Here is a 17756-nt window from a genome sequence, read left to right on the forward strand (position 1 = left end):
CTCGGCAGTCAACGGATACGGATCCTCTACACCTCCCGTAAACTCGATCCTCCTCACCCGCTTGTCTCACCCATCCTCTCCCACCCCCGCCCGCTGCTGCGCCTGTATTCCCATGTCCCACCCGGTCTCCATCTCTCCACCCTCCTTACCCTCTCCAAAGGTGGCTTCCGCCAGCTCCCTGATGATGCCCTCCTCCCCTCCATCTACCCCTCCTATCAACTTTGATCCTCCCCTCCCACTTCCTGTGTTTTTTCCTTTGGGCACCTTCCCTCCCTTCTCTCTCCTTTCCCCATATCCCCCTTTCCTCCACCCCTCTTTCCCCGGGCTTCCCCTCCCCCTTCTTCCCTTCCTTCCTACCCCCCTATCTCCCCTGCCCTTGGCATCTCTGCTCCCCCCCTCTCCCTCTCCCTCTCCCAGCCCCCTCCTCCTCTCTTGGCAGGTCCCCGGACTCGTACACACTCAATGGACATTCGCGCGCCGGAGATCATCGCCATCAGTGTCTCGTGTGTGTGCTTTCGTGTTTGTGTTTAGTGTTCTTTTGCCGTCACGCCACCACCGTTCACCTGTGCCGTCGCACTCGTCCATGTTTTGTGCGCTGTGTCAACGGGTTTTAGTGTTGTTTTTCTTGTCCAGCGTGAACGGTTTCGTGTATATTGTTTTTCGTGTCTACAGTTTTTGCCCGCCATTTTTATTGTATTATCTGTACCTCCTTTATGTCATTTATTGTATCACTCACGGCTGATGAGCAGCGTACTATGCTGCTGACAGCCCACCTTTGTACAAGGTGTTTAAAATAACAATAAAGAAAAAAAAAACAAAATCGGCAGTCAGTGAGTCTGAGTCGGTCAGTCTCGGTGAGTCTGGTCAGTTGGTCAGCCGGCTCAATGTGGGGCAGTCAGTGGCCGTCTGTCGTCCAGAGTGCTAGTATGTGTTAGGCCGCCAGTCTGCTCGAGTTTGTTTAGGCAATGGGCATTGGCAGTTGGATCGATCGGTTGGTCGGTCAGTCAGTCGGAGTGAGGCTAGGTCAGTCTCGCGTCACCAGCTGCTGGTCTGTCTCTCGTTGGCATTTGGTTCAAATGGCTCTGAGCACTATGGGACTCAACTGCTGAGGTCATTAGTCCCCTAGAACTTAGAACTAGTTAAACCTAACTAACCTAAGACATCACAAACATCCATGCCCGAGGCAGGATTCGAACCTGCGACCGTAGCGGCCTTGCGGTTCCAGACTGCAGCGCCTTTAACCGCACGGCCACTTCGGCCGGCCGTTGGCATTTGTGCGGCAGTTAGTGTCTGTCTGTCGTCGGAGTGCTAGTGTGTCTGTCCTTTGGATCAACTTTAATGCCAGAAAATGAGAGTCTTGGCACTCCGCCAGTAACAGAACTCAGCTAGTGGTGGCCCGGTCAGGGCTGAGTTCCTGCATCTGGGTCTGCGCGGTAGGCCGCCCGTCTGCTCGAGTTGCTCGGGCAACGGTCATTGGCGGTTGGATCGGTCGGTTGGTCGGTCGCGCACTGAGACACGAGATGACGTTTCCGCCTTTAGCGTCGGCGCATGTGAGGTCCCCACGTGAGTCCAGTGGGAAGCGCCGTATAGAAAGGGGTAGTGGCTTCGCGGTTCACACGAGAGCAACAGGAGCGAAACCACGACATCGGGATGGCCGGGGCGAGCTGCGACGCCGTTAGACGGGAGATCGGCGCGCCTTCCTGTGTCCGTTGAAGCGGCTGGGAGCGGACGGTTCGCGAGAGCGTTGGGGCTGCTGCGCCTGGTCTTCGCCAGAAATCGCAGTTTATTAGAAGTTAAGTGGTTGGAGATATGTTGTTTCATTTACTTGTTAAAGTCTACTTGTTTTCTTGGTGAGGTCACCAGCCGCTTTGTTTTGGGGTCGTCCCACCATTCTTCTTCGTTTGCCCACCTGCGGGAAAGTGGTTATTTGTGAATTGGGTGTTCCGTTTTTCCCTTGTGGAATTTGGGAGGTTTAGAGCAATCTGCGGTTCGGGTTGTTTAGTAACACCCCCCACCCCGTCAATCTGCCGTACGTTAATAGCTGCCTCTGTCATGTTTGTCGGATTCGATGTTAACGAATTTATAGAATTAAGGTAAAGGCCGAATTCCTGAAATATGTTTTTATCTTGCCTCTCATCTTGCGAGGCGGTATATGTGTAATGTAGAGCATGTTGTACACGTTATGTAAGTCTGAATTGCATGGGTTTTATTTAAATAGTCATTTTTATAAAGTTGCCACCCTTCCACTGTAAGAGCCCTTTTATAAACAAATTGCACTTTTGGTGGCAAATAATTTCTTAGTGTGAGTGTTTGTACCATTTCCATCCCTCTAACAGGGTGCATAGTTAATGTGTTTGTGTGAGTTGTTAAAATTTTTAGTTTAAAGTAATCTGGTGTGTTGCAGATTTGCTCCAGTGTAGTTTACGGAGGTCGTTGTGAGCAGTCGTGACTACGGCTGTGTTGAAAGAGAGTGGAAGCTTCTCAGCCCGAAGGTTCCTACTGTAAAAAAATAAAAAAAAATAAAATTATTATCCTGCCTCTGAATGATTGTAACTTGATATTTAGAGGGTGCTTTCTGATTGTAATTTTAAATCTATTTTTGAAAAGGTATTTTTGAATAAAATTCACATTTGTTAAAGGTAATTTTTATTTTCCATCAGTTACTTCCTGGCAACTACTTCCACGCTCACCTAGTGCGATTGAATGTGTTAATGTTCTTGGTGGATCACTAGTAACTAAAGTAAATTCTTAGGAAAAGATTTTGAAAGTAAAATTACGGTTAAGTGGCGCAGAAGCGATCGATCACAGCATCTAGGAGGTAGCGATGAAGTGGGAATTTCCACGTATGACCACTTCTCGAGTGTACCGTGAATATCAGGAATCAGAAGACATCAAATCTCCGACATCGCTGCTGCCGGAAAAAGATCCTGCAAAAAATGGACCGACGACGACTGAAGAGAATCGTTCAGCGTGACAGGAGAGCAACCTTTCCGCAAATTGCTGCCGATTTCAACGCTGGGGCATCAACAAGTGTCAGCATGCGAACCATTCAACGAAACATCATCGATATGGGTTTTCGGAGGCGAAGGTCCACTCGTGTAGCCTTTATGACTGCACGACACAAAGCTTTACGTCTCGCCTGGGCCCGTCAACACAGATGTTGGACTGTTAATGACTAGAAACATGTTGTCCGGTCGGACGAGTTCTATTTCAAATTGTATCGAGGGGATGGACTGTACAATTATGGAGACAACCTCATGAATCCATGCACCATGCATGTCAGCAGAGGACTGTTCAAGCTGGTAAAGGCTCTGAAATGGTGTGAGGCATGCGCAGTTCGAGTGATATGGGACCCCTGATACGTCTAGATACGACTCTGACATGTGACACGTACGTACGCATCATGTCTGAGCATCTGTATCCATTCATGTCCATTCCGACGGAGTTTGGCAATGCCAGCAAGACACTGCGCCATCCCACGCGTCCAGAATTACTAGAGTGGCTCCAGGAATACTCTTCTGAGTTTAAAAGACTTCCGCTGGCCACCAAATTCCCCAGACATGAACATTATTGAACATATCTGGGATGCCTTGCAACGTGCTGTTCAGAAGAGATCTCCACCCCCTCGTACTCCTACGGATTTAGGGACAGCCCTGCAGCATTCAAGGTTTCATTTCCCTCGAGCACTACTTCAGACATTAGTCGAGTCCATGCCACATCGTGTCGTGGCACTTCTGCTTGCTCGCGGGGGTCATACACGATATTAGGCAGGTGTATCACCTTCGTTGGCTCTTCCGTGTATAAAAGGTGTCTCAAGAGGAATGGCTGACATGGAGGAATTTGACTGGAACGCTCATTAGAAGCAAAAAACTCATATGGCCATACGTCCTATTCCGAATGGTTTTCGAAACAGAACACAATGTACGAAAGGGGGTTTAATAATCAAACCAACACTTTTTTTCTCAAAGCAGGCTGGTTTTGTTCAGGAATCCAACACATCTTATTATTACTTACTCTTTTGGCTACAAAACCCTATTTTTCCATCATAGTCTCCGTTCAATGCGACGGCCTTATGCCACCTTACTGGAAGGGCATGTACCACGCTTCCGGTCGACGTCGGAGCCAAAGTCTGGCTGCATCAATAACCTCCCCTTCATTTAAGTACTGCTTCCTGTGGAGTGCATTCTTTATTGAGCCAAACAGATGGAAGCCGGAAGGTGCATGATGCAGACTGCACGGTGGTTGAGGAAGCACAGTCAAATGTAGTTTTCTGAGTCCCTCACGGGAGTCAGACTTAGAGTGGGGCCTTGCGTTGGTCTAAAGAAGGAGAAGTTCGTTTGCACGTGTGTGGCGACGAACATGCTGAAGTCGTTTCGTCAATTTCTTGAGAGTAGCACTATACACTTCAGAGTTGATCGTTGCACCTTGAGGGGGGTATATCAAACATAATAACCCTTTCAGAGTTCCAGAAGAACGTCGCCATGACTTTGCCGGCTGAGGGTGTGGCTCTGAAGTTACTTTCGGATGAGAGGTGTGGGGCAACTCTCCATGGAGTGATGTTTTGTTTTCAATTCTAAGTGATGAACCCATGACCTCTGTGATGTTCGACAAAAAAATTATTGCTATCAGCTTCGTAATGTGCAATCAATTCCCCACAGATGGCCCTTCGTTGCTCTTTATGGTCTTCTGTGAGTTGGTGAGAAACCGAGAGGACACACACCTTTGAGTACCCCAACTAGTGGACGAGTGTGTATCCACTACCAACGGGGACGTCCAGTTATGCAGCGAGGGGTTTCATTGTGATCCGTCAATCACCTCCAATGAGGGTGTCTGCACGTTCCGATATTGCAGGAGTCACACTGTGTGCAGCCAGCTGGCAAGTGGGAGACTGGACAGATTTGTGTGGCCTTGTTGCGGTGACGACAGACATCTCGCCCAACGACTCACCAAGCTTTTGTTCACTGCCAGGTCACTGTAGACAGGCTGCCAAGGCCTACGAATATCTGCGATGCTCTGGTTTTCCACTAAAAGGAACTCAATGACAGCTCTGTGTTTGGAACGCACTTTCATTACAGACTCAGTTTTGAAGGCTGCATATAGCGCTGCCACTAATCTGAATTTCATGAGACTATAGGTGCTCAAGCGAGAATATTCCACGATATCCCACAACAAATTATGCATTATTTAAACTGCAATTACCCGAGAATAAAAAGTGTGGCATTACTTATTGAACGCCCATCGAACATTATTTTTGGCCTAGTGGAGCCCCTGTATTTGTCTTACCTACGCAGTCTCTCTGACGTTTCATTTTAGCCCAAACTACATCGTTGCTTTCAACATTTTTGTTCTGTATTTCTTTCTGCCATAAGAGTAGGAGTGGATCCAAAATTGAACCCTGTGGGACGTTCTTTGTAATTTCGACCCGTTTCTACCTTTCCAACATTTCTGAATTATTCAGCACAAATTTTTGCACTCTGTTAAACATGATTCAGACAAGTTGTGTGCCATCAGTTCCATAAATAAAACTGTTACTTAAATGTGTTCTATGGCAGAAACCATTTGAAATAGGTTACAAGTACATATGAAATATTTTGTTTCGAATGAGCGTTCTTGTCATATCCCTGAATACTGACCATTCTTCTGAGACACCCTTTGGAACTATGACCCTCCACCACCGACGGCAAGTCTCTTCAGTGAAGTTGATGTATATATTCCAGTTGATTTTAAGCAATCTGCGCCTTAAAATCAGTAATGTGAAGATGTGACGCAATGGCAGAAACGGGCTATCGTGTATCAATGTGCCCGATTTCTTGGTGTATCAACGCAGGCTGTTCAACGTGCACGATCAGGAGCCATATAACACGGTGTGAGAGCAGCGTTCGTAGAAAGATCCTCACCGAAATGAGTGGAAGACGAGTGTCACGTTTTGTCGTTGACAGCCAGTTCCAAACGCAACAGGAAAATGCAAATCCATCTAAACTACCTTTCTGAGCGAACATGATGAAGAGAACTGCATGCAGTGGACATTACAATTGGGTACCACGCAAAAGCCCCTTGTTCACATTGGCACATTAAGTTGCACGTGACTGCATTTTCTCATATTGAGAAATGAGAAGGAGCGATGTGTCTTTCTTCATAAAAACTTTCTAAATCCAATATCGAATAGACATTTCTTTATTTACGAACAACCGGTTTCGACACATTTTGCTGTCATCTTCAGGTCTTCAGAACTTTTCTTTATAAAATGTGTTCATTTTGAGTTGGACCTCACACAAAGTTGTCATGAAGATAAAATGTAGCACATTATATAAAAGTTTGTTATAAATAAAACATTAAACACAAAACTTTTGAAATAAGAAACCAGTTCTTCAGGGACAACTCTGAAACTGGACAATAGCTGACAGGAGACGTGAAATGTTATTTGACAAGCTGAGATACTGCCTCTCTTCAAGTGATACCAGGCGCCAAATTCACCGACAACCCAAAGAGGTTTGAAGCCACAGTTGTGGAGGGTGTTCTTCAGGCCAGAGGTGGTTCCGTGATCACCGCCTGTGTTCGACATCAACGTGCAATAACCACTCAAAGACGGCTCGTTGTAGCAGTAACAGTGGAGGGTGTATAAAGCATGTGTGTGTGTGTGTGTGTGGCAGGGAAGGACGGGGGAAGGGCAAACAGTGCAGTCGTTATCGTAATACAGAAACGGCGCGATACCGGACGTCAAAAAGAGCATAATCATTCGCTTTTAGGACAAGGGTAGTTTCCTAAACGGTAAAGTTTGTAAACGTTCGCATACTGCTGTGGTTAAAGCATACCGCGCGTGATAAAATGGCGCTATCCAAAACCTGCGCCGAGGCAAATATAGTGCACCATAGGTTGTAGATGGCAGGGGTGAACGACGGCGGGTGTATACGGGCGAATAGACGTGCAAGTGTTGAGCAACTGACCACCCAGATGAGGCAAGGGGCTACCAACATTTCCTATTCAATGACCGTTCAGCGAGCATTGCTGCATATGGACTTTTGCTCAGGCGCGTAGCTCATGGACCAATGCTGATTGCTGTTCATCGTCGACAAAGGCTGGAATTTGTAAGCCAACATCTGCAACTACATCTACATCCATACTCCGCAAGCCACCTGACGGTGTGTCGCGGAGGGACCTTTATCGGTTCCCCCCCCCCCCCCCCCCTATTCCAGTCTCGTATTGTTCGTGGAAATAAAGATTGTCAGTATGCCTCTGTGTGAGCTCGAATCTCTCTGATTCTATCCTCATGGTCTCTTCACGACATATACGTAGGAGGGAACAATACACTGCTTGACTCCTCGGTGAAGGTATGTTCACGAAACTTCAACAAAAGCCCATACCGAGCTACTGAGCGTCTCTCCTGCAGAGTCTTCCACTGGAGTTTATCATCTCCGCAACGCTTTCGCGATTACTAAATGATCCTGTAACGAAGCGCGCTGCTCTCTTCTATCAACCCTATCTGGTACGGATCCCACACCAGTGAACAGTATCCAAGCAGCAACTGGCCGTTCACTGAGTAGCGACAGGTGGCCTTTTCAGATGAATCACGTTTTATGCTTCATCGGATAGATGGCCGTTGGCATGAACGGCGTGAAACGTCTGAAAGTAAGCAACCTACAACAATAGTCGGAAGTGTCTAGGCCGGAGGGCATTACCTGGGTGATGTCGTCATTCAGGAAGGCAGAACGGATCAACACAAGTATCCATGTATACTTGGGGACCATGACCACCCCTACATATGGATTGTTTTCCCTCGACATAATGGCATCTACCAGCAGGACAATGCAACGCGTCATACAGCTGCCAGTGTATGTGAGTAGTTCGAAGAGCACCAGGAGTAATCCACTAAATTACAGGCCCATATCGTTAACGTTGATATGCAGCAGGATTTTAGAACATATATTGTGTTCGAACGTAATGAATTACCTCGAAGAAAACGGTCTATTGACACACAGTCAACATGGGTTTAGAAAACATCGTTCTTGTGAAACACAACTAGCTCTTTATTCACACGAAGTGCTGAGTGCTATTGACAAGGGATTTCAGATCGATTCCGTATTTCTGGATTTCCGGAAGGCTTTTCACACTGTACCACACAAGCGGCTCGTAGTGAATTTGCGTGCTTATGGAATATCGTCTCAGTTATGCGACTGGATCTGTGATTTCCTGTCAGACAGGTCGCAGTTCGTAGTAATTGACGGAAAGTCATCGAGTAAAACAGAAGTGATTTCAGGCGTTCCCCAAGGTAGTGTTATAGGCCGTTTGCTGTTCCTTATCTATATAAACGATTTGGGAGACAATCTGAGCAGCCGTCTTCGGTTGTTTGCAGATGACGCTGTCGTTTGTCGACTAATAAAGTCATCAGAAGATCAAAACAAACTGCAAAACGATTTAGAAGAAATATCGAAACGGTGTATAAAGTGGCAGTTGACCTTAAATAACGAAAAGTGTGAGGTCATCCACATGAGTGCTAGAAAGAACGCGTTAAACTTCGGTTACACGATAAATCAGTCTAATCTAAAAGCCGTAAATTCAATTAAATGCCTAGGAATTATAATTACGAACAATTTAAATTGGAAGGAACACACAGAAAATGTTGTGGGGAAGGCTAACTAAAGACTGCGTTTCATTGGCAGGACACTTAGAAAATGTAACAGATCTACTAAGGAGACTGCCTACGCTACGCTTGTCCGTCCTCTTTTAGAACACTGTTGCGCGGTGTGGGACCCTTACCAGATAGGACTGACTGAGTACATCGAAAATGTTCAAAGAAAGGCAGCACGTTTTGTATTATCGCGAAATATGGGAGAGACTCTCACTGAAATGATACAGGATTTGGGCTGGAAATCATTAAAAGAAAGGCGTTTTTCGTTGTGACGTAATCTTCTCACGAAATTCCAATCACCAACTTTCTCCTCCGAATGCGAAAATATTTTGTTGACACCGACCTACATAGGGAGAAACGATCACCACGATAAAATAAGGGAAATCAGAGCTCGTACGGAAAGATATAGGTGTTCATACTTTCCGCGCGCTATACGAGATTGGAATAATAGAGAATTGTGAAGGTGGTTCGATGAACCCTCTGCCAGGCACTTAAATGTGATTTGCAGAGTATCCATGTAGATGTCGATGTAGATGAGTTAACCGTACTCCACTGGTCACCAAATTGCTCGGATCTGAGCCCAGTGGACAATTTGTGCGAGCACCTCGATTGGGCTCTTCGCCCCATGGAACCTCAACAGAAAAACCTAGCGAAGCTGGCCCCAGCAGAGTCGGCGTGGTTCCACGTCCCTGTCTGCATCTTCCAGAACCTCATTGATTATTCAGACTTTTGACAGGCGGTCACATTGATGTGACTGGACAATGTATTTACTCGTATGTTAACTTGTTGTTTAGTTTACTTGACAGCATTCCTTATTTTTTCAGGCATGGGCGCTGTACATTGCATGATAATTAAATCGACACCCTAGCTGCAAACAGGCGATGATATGCATCATTGGGGACATGTTGAAAATGTGTGCCCCGACTGGGACTCGAACCCGGGATCTGCTGCTTACATGGCAGACGCTCTATCCATCTGAGCCACCGAGGACACAGAGGATAGTGCGCCTGCAGGGACTTATCCCTTGCACGCTCTCCGTCAGACCCACATTCCCAACATGTCCACACCACTACATTCGTAGTGGACCTAATAGACGTTTGCACATCACAATTTTAAAAAATGGTTCAACTGACTCTTAACACTATGGGACTTAACATGTGAAGTCATCAGTCCCCGAAAACTTCTAACTACTTAAACGTAACTAACATAAGGACATCACACACATCCATGCCCGAGGCAGGATTCGAACCTGCGACCGTAGCAGTCGCGTGGTTCCGGACTGAAGCGCATCACACACATTACTCGTAACAGATTAATCTACCAAGTCCCGTACGAGTTCGGGCATAGCGTGTGCGTACGCACAAGTAGGTCAATGGCTGGGTAGCCATATTTTAACTATATATGAAGGTAGCATCTGTTCCCGAAAGAACAGATACCATTGATGACCGTGGAGCTTCTCTAGAATGAAATGATAATTAAATCGACACCCTAGCTGCAAATAGGCGTTGATATACATCATTGGGGAGTGTGCAAGGGATAAGTCCCTGCAGGTGCACTATCCTCTGCCCCTCGGTGGCTCAGATGGATAGAGCGTCTGCCCTGTAAGCAGAAGATCCCGGGTTCGAGTCCCGATCGGGACACACATTTTCAACATGTCCCCATTGAGGTATATCAACAACACCTGTTGGCAGCTGAGGGTTTCGATTAATTATCATTTCTTTCTAGAGAAGCTGCACGGTCATCAATGGTATCTGTTCTTTCGGGAACAAATACTAGCTTCATATATAGTTAAAATATGGCTACCTGCCCATTGACCTTCTTGTGCGAACGCAAACGCTATGCCCCGACTCGTACGGGACTTGGTAGATTAATCTGCAACGAGTAATGAGTGTGATGGGCAAACATCTATTAGGCGCACTACGACTGTAATGGTGTGAACATGTTGGGAATGTGGGTCTGACGGGTTGCGTGCAAGGGATAAGTTCCTGCAGGCGCAATATTCTCTGTGTCCTCGGTGGCTCAGTTGGATAGAGCGTCGGCCATGTAAGCAGGAGATCCTGGGCTCGGGTCCCGGTCGGGGCACACATTTTTAACATGTCCCCAATGATGTATATCAATGCCTGTTTGTAGCTAGGGTGTCGATTTAATTACCATTTCGTTCTAGAGAAGCTGCACGGTCATCAACGGTATCTGTTCTTTCGGGGACAGATACTCCCTTCATATATATGGCTGTAGATTGCATTGTGGCGTGATCTCAAACAACGACATGAAAACAGGCTGCGTGAAAGTCTAAACGGGAATGAAAGTGGCAGGCGTCCTACTTGAGTGATAAACCTCTGCCGTGCGAAGGGGCTCACGGTGAGCACACAGAGTGGCCTGGTAGCGCCGCCGAAGTTTATGGACGCGCCCGCGGCTCGTCAGGCGGGGGGGTCTGCCGTTTAACGACGTCGCAGCGGCCGCGGCTGACATTCAGGGCGCGTTTAAGCCTTTGAGCGCCTCATCGGCACCAGCGAGCAGAGCCGGCCGGCCAAATCGGCCGTGAACATCGGCCGGTGGAAGCGGAAAGGGCCCGGTCCAGCCATTCACACCACGATACCAGCACCCGCGCAAAGGTCAGCCACACGGTGCACCCCTCCAAAGGTCTGACGGTTTCCACTAGAGTCTCTCAGTCCGAACAGCTAACACACTTTGTCAGACAAAATACACTGTTGGTGATTAAAATTAGAACAGTACACTATAGCAGGAAGAATACACGATTAAATTCGTGGGTTTTTGGGAGTAGGAGAGAGTGCTGACGGAAAGAAGGAAAACAGCTACTATGTTTCGGTGTGGTTTTTTTTTTTTTTTTAAATCGTATTGACCAACTAGGATCACGTTAACAACCTCAGTTCCTCTTCTTCCTTTGTTGTTGTTTCCTATTTTTCCAGTATTCCCTCATTTTTTCCGCATGAAGTCTCTTCCTTTCTTCTGTCCGTGTTGTTCCCAATTTTTTATTTCTTCTGCTTTGAAAGCCTTCCAAATTTAGTATTTTGTTTTCAAAACGGTTTCTTTCTGCTATTTCTGATTCTTTGATGTTGTTTCTTTCAAGATCGTTTCTTACTTCTGTAATCCATGCTATTGTCGATTTCTTCTTCCAGAAATATAGGAATATTTGTTTTGTTAGTCTATTTCTATTCATTTGGTAGAGATGTCCAAAAAAGGCTAATCTTCGTTTGGCTATTACTTCAGATATTTTCTCTATATTGTTTTAGATTTCCTCATTACTTCTTATTTCCCAACCATCTGCAGTTTTCATTTCACCCATTATTTTTCTAATATCCTTCTTTCCAGTACCTCTAGTTTGTCCAACTTATAGTTCATCGTTAGGCATTCAGATCCATATAAACATTCTGGTCGTACCACTGTGGTGTTCAAAAAAATGTTCAAATGTGTGTGAAATCTTATGGGACTTAACTGCTAAGGTCATCACTCCCTAAGCTTACACACTACTTAACCTAAATTATCCTAAGGACAAACACACACTCCCATGCCCGAGGGAGGACTCGAACCTCCGCCGGGACCAGCCGCACAGTCCACGACTGCAGCGCCTTAGACCGCTCGGCTAATCCTGCGCGGCCACTTGGTGTAGTGTTTTAGTTTTGTTTTTCTAGATACACATTTCTTGTTGTAAATATTTTTGGTCAAACCATATGCTCTTTCCATTTTGTTAATTCTTACATCTATTGCAGATTTTTCTAGTCCATTCTGTTGTATAGTTTCTCCAAGACATTTAAATTTATTTGCTCGCTCTATTTTACCTATTTGTGTTTCTATGTATTTTGGTGCATTTTTTATGTTTCGTTTTATTTTTTATTTTATTTTTTATTATTATTTTTTATTTGAGTCGTCAGTCTTCTGACTGGTTTGAAGCGGCCCGCCGTGAATTCCTCTCCTATGCCAACCTCTTCATCTCAGAGTAGCACTTGCAACCTATGTCCTCGGTTATTTGCTGGACGTATTCCACTCTCTGTCTTTCTCTACAGTTTTTACCCTCTTGTACCGTGGAAGTTATTTCGTGATGTCTTATCACATACTCTACTATTCTGTCCCTTCTTCATGTCAGTGTTTTCCATGTATTCTTTTGCTCGTAAATTCTGCGGAGAACCTCCTCATTCCTTACCTTAGCAGTGCACCTAATTTCCAACATTCTTGTGTAGCACCACATCTCAAGTGCTTCGATTCTCTTCTTTTCTGGTTTTCCTACAGTCCATGTTTCACTACCAAACAATTCTCTGCTCCAAACGTACATTCTCAGAAATATATTCCTCAAATTAAGGCCTATGTTTGATACTGGTAGACTTCTCTGGGCCAGGAATTCCCTTTTTGCCGGTGCTAGTCTGCTTTTGATATCCTCCTTGTTCCGACTGCCACAGGTTATTTTGCTACCTTAGTTGCAGACTTCCTTAACTTCGTCTACTCCGTGATTACCAGTCCTGATGTTTAGTTTCTCGCTGTTCTGATTCCTGCTACTTCTCATTACTTTCGTCTTTCTTCGATTTACTCTCAATCTGCATTCTGTATTCATTAGACTGTTCATTCCATTTAAAACATCCTGTTATTCTTCTTCACTCTCAGTGAGGGTAGCAATGTCATCAGCGAATTTTATGACTAATACCCTTTCACTCTGAATTTTAATTCAGCTCTTGAACCGTTCTTTTATTTCCGTCATTCCTTCTTCGATTCAACAGTAGGAGCGAAAGACTACAATTCTATCTTACACCCTTTTTAATCCGAGCGTTTCGTTCTTCGTCTCTCACTATTATTGTTTCCTCTTGGTTCTTCCACATATTGTATATTGCCCGTTTTTCCCTGTAGCTTACCCCTCCCTATTTTACTCAGAATTTCGAATATCTTGCTCCATTTTACACTGTCAAAAGCTTTTTCCATGGCGATCTAGGATGGTTACGGCATGTCAAAAGAAGACATGTGGTCATGCCTCGTGATGACTGGGTGTTGTGTGATGTCCTTAGGTTAGTTAGGTTTAAGTAGTTCTAAGTTCTAGGGGACTGATGACCATAGAAGTTAAGTGCCATAGTGCTCACAGCCATTTGAACCATTTTTTGTGGTCAATTAGAGCAGTTACATGAAAAGCTCCTGGAACGAAAAGAAGAGGAACACCATTAAAAGGGCGACTACGGGGTAGCCAAGAAGCAAGGGAGAGAAGAGGAATAGAAGAGGATGAGGAAGAATGGCAACGTCGAGGCCTTCGGCAACAGAGTTGCGGAATACAGTGACATATGTAGGAGCCCCTCTTCAAGAAGAAAAAGAACTGTGGTGTACCTTGGTGCAGTTTTCAGACTGTCGCCTCTAACCAACGCTGTAACAGAAGTTAAATATATTTTCTTATTCATCCTCTAAATGATGGCATTCACTTTTTACTTTACGCGCTATTTTTTATGAGGGACAACTGAAACCATAAGTAGATATCATCAATAATAGCCGCTTGGTTGCTCTTGTAAATAATTTATTTAACGAGCGATTTCGTAATCTAGAAGCCACATCATCAGGATAGATATGATGAATCATGACTTGAAGTTGCAACATTGACAGGACCAAACTTACCTAGCCTTGTTCGATCTCGTCCATGTTGCAGCTCTGATGTCATGATTCACCATATTTAGCCTGATGATGTGGCTTATAGGTTCGTCAAATAAGTTATTTACAAGAGCAGCCACGCGTTTTTTTATTGAATATTACTTCTTATGTACTGCAGGCTTTTTCGGAAATTACAAACATTACTCCAGAAAACTGAGGTTTTTCCAAATGTGAGAATATATTCCAAAGCACAACAGGGTGCTGCCGCTACTGATTATCGATTTAAGGAGACTAAGCATCTAAGGTCGTCAGTCTCATATTCATCCCACCCCCTCCTCCCAAGCCGGAATCTGTGTGTCTTATCTGTCTATGCCTAGAGTAAATTTTTTAACAAGTGACAGAAAGTATTTTACGTGTTTGCATAGTATGTATCTGAGGCGGAATGTGAGTACCAGCCCGGTATTCACCTAATGAGATGCGTGAAACCGTCTGAAAACAACATCCACGCTGGCCGGAACACCGACCTTCGTCATTTATCCGCCGGAAGGATTCGAATCAAGCCGCACGCCTACCAGTTCCAGAAGCAGGCGCTTTAACACGCACGGCTATCCGAGACGATGGTACAACTTGGCCATGTATCTAGGAACAATTATTCGATTGAAATTTATAAGCGTTATTATGGAGAAAATCTTGCCAGTACTCTATTCAGTAGTCTATCCGTTGCATTATTACTCTACTACACACCAATAACCAGTAAGTGAAATCCAATTAAGCGGAAATAGTATCAAAACCACTTACAAGTTAAATACGTATTCTAACAGAAATTATTGCAAACTAACGCTAATTTCCATTTTTCAAGACATAAGATTGTTAAGACATTAACGATACTCAGTTCTTTTGCAAGCACCACATGTTCTACGATACAACACGTTCTTCTCTTTCAAGGTACAAGATAGTGCACGACCGACTGAACTGTCCATGTGTAACATAATTAGCTCTAAAAATATGTAGCATTTTACTCTTCAGAAAATGCTGTACCTGAAGGAATAACAATACATTTCTAATAGCTTTAATCTCTTATAGGTCGCTTTAATGTGCAGAACGCGAAACGTTTACAAACGAGACGCAAAACACAACCTCGTGTTTAACAACAACAAAATCTGCAGAAAATGTCGGAAACTGCTTATGGCGATCTCTAGTGCGGATTCCTTCATGTGATTGTAAAAATAGTCACTAGACTGAAGAACCGACCAAAAACCAAAGTGAGTTTCTACGTACACTATCCTCTAGATGCAACGCTCTCTTCTATACATGGTACGAAATTTAGTACACAGAGCTGCCATCTGTGTCAAAAATAATGAGCTTCGAGTCGAACTGAGCTTGGCTGTTTCTTTCGGTCAAAACTGCTTTGTACTCCGCGAGTTGCAACATTTTTGTTCCCTTATTACCTTTTTCGTCGTTCTGAAATTTTCTTTCAGTTTTTTCATTTGGCTTTAGTGCAAGCCGATAATAGCCATACGCTTCGGACTTTCCTTGAACCCTTATTACCAAGAACATAAGCTCACCAAATAAAATATTAGACAGCCTTCTGAGACCCACCGCCCCTCCTATGTTACCATCCATAATGCCAATTCCCACACCTTCTACCCCTCTGCGGGTGTGCCCCAGGGCTCTGTCCTCTCCCCTCTCCTCTACCTCCTGTACATGGCAGATATGCCCCAACCCCCCCCCCCCCTCCAGTACACCTCTTGCAATATGCTGATGACACCGCATTCCTCGCCCTCGCTCCTACCCTCCAACGGTCCCAACGCCTTCTCCAGAATCACCTTGACCTTTTTGCTGCATGGTGTAACCATTGGCTCCTGAAAATCAATCCTTCCAAGACCCAGGCAATCATCGTAGGTCGTACCGCTCGCTCCTTCCGGCTCCTGGATTTTTCCCTTACTGCCTGCGCCCGTCCTGTCCGCCTCACCCCCACCCTCACCTACCTTGGCCTCAACATTGACCATCACCTCACCTGGATCCCTCATCTCCGCTCCATCCAATCCAAAGCCCACAACCGCCTCCGACTCCACAAACTCCTCTCTGGCCGGACATGGGGGTTGCACCCCTCTACCATCCTCCACACCTACAAATCCTTAATCCGTCCCGTCCTCTGTTATGCCAGTCCTGCCTGGATATCTGCCCCCCCCCCCCCAAATTCTATAAGTCCCTCCAGATCCTTGAGCGTCATGCACTCCGCCTCGGCTTCCGTATACGCCTCCTGTCCCCCACGCGGATCCTCTATGATCTCATTCCTTTCCCCCATCTGCTCCTCTTCCTCGAACATATCCACATCCTCTACACCTCCCGCCGCCTTGAACCCCCTCACCCCCTGGTTGCTCCTCTCCTCTCCCATCCCCACCCCCTGCCACGTCTTCACTGTTGTGTCCCCCCTACCCTCCATCTCTACACCCTACATCTCCTTTCCCAAGGTGGCTTCCATCAACTCCCCCTCCCGGATGGTGCCCTCTCTCCCTCCATTTATCCCTCCTATCAACTCTGATCCTCACTCCCCTCCTTTCTTCCATCCTTTCCCTGGGCTCCCTCTTCCTCCCCCCTTCCATCCTGTGTTTTCTCCCCGCCTACCCTCTCCCTATCTCCTTCCCCCCCCCCCCCCCGAGTTCTTTTTTACTCCCCTCCTCTGCCTTCCCCACTCCCTGGCACGTCTGCTCAGCACCCCTCTTATGGATCCTCATCTTCCATTGGCTCCTTTCCCCCCTCCCCCTTCACTTTTCCTCTCCTTCCCCCCCTTTTTTTCCCGTCATCTGACCAGTTTCCCCCCCACCTGCTCTCGGGTGTGGTATGTCATATTTGTGCCAACTTTTTAGTGCAGTGTTTAAGTGAGTGTTCAGTGTTGTGCGTCTTTCCACAGTGTTGCGAACAGAAATCATGCTGTCGCTGGGTGTGCATTTTATATCTTTTGCGAACAGAACCCAGACTGTCACCGTGTTTTTTAATTGTCTGTCTATTATTTTTCTGCTTCCTGTGTATTTTATTAGCATCATCAACCCTGTGTTTTATGTTTTAAGCTCCAGAATCTTCTGCCATTTTACCTTTAAGTCACCGATTTTATCGCCAATTGTTATTATTTTTTATTATCTTCATCTTTTTAAAACAAATTCTGTAGGCTGAAGAGCGGCGTAATAAGCTGCTGCCAGCCCGCCCCCTTTAGGGGGAATCGAAACTCAATAAAGGAAAAAAAAAACCTTCTGAGAGCACACTCCTCGCTGCAAAGCGCTGTACAACTGACTCAGCGCGGTCAGGACAGGAAGTGGTGCGGTTGAAAAGTTCGGAGAATGACCTCAGAAGATTAAGGAAACAAGAGTAATAAACAAAATACCTTTACTGGCCTTCAAAGTAATCACCATTAGCTACTACACACTTCTGATATCGGTTGTAGTGCCGCTGGTAACTATTAGCAAATGTTCTCGTGGAATCGCTCGAATCACCGTGGTCACGAATTGTATATCCACAACGTCTGCGTGCTCAGATTCGTCGCTCAACGCAAGGTCAC

At 45.7% G+C, this 17756-nt stretch overlaps 1 protein-coding gene across 1 annotated transcript in view; it reads right to left on the bottom strand.

Annotated features, from left to right (window-relative positions):
* The window catches only part of LOC126235791 (tetraspanin-7-like), a 183544-nt gene that overhangs the window by 123944 nt on the left and 41844 nt on the right, over nucleotides 1-17756 (bottom strand). The window lies entirely within an intron of this gene.

Source organism: Schistocerca nitens, chromosome 2 (assembly GCF_023898315.1).
Source record: "Schistocerca nitens isolate TAMUIC-IGC-003100 chromosome 2, iqSchNite1.1, whole genome shotgun sequence".
NCBI lineage: Eukaryota > Metazoa > Arthropoda > Insecta > Orthoptera > Acrididae > Schistocerca > Schistocerca nitens.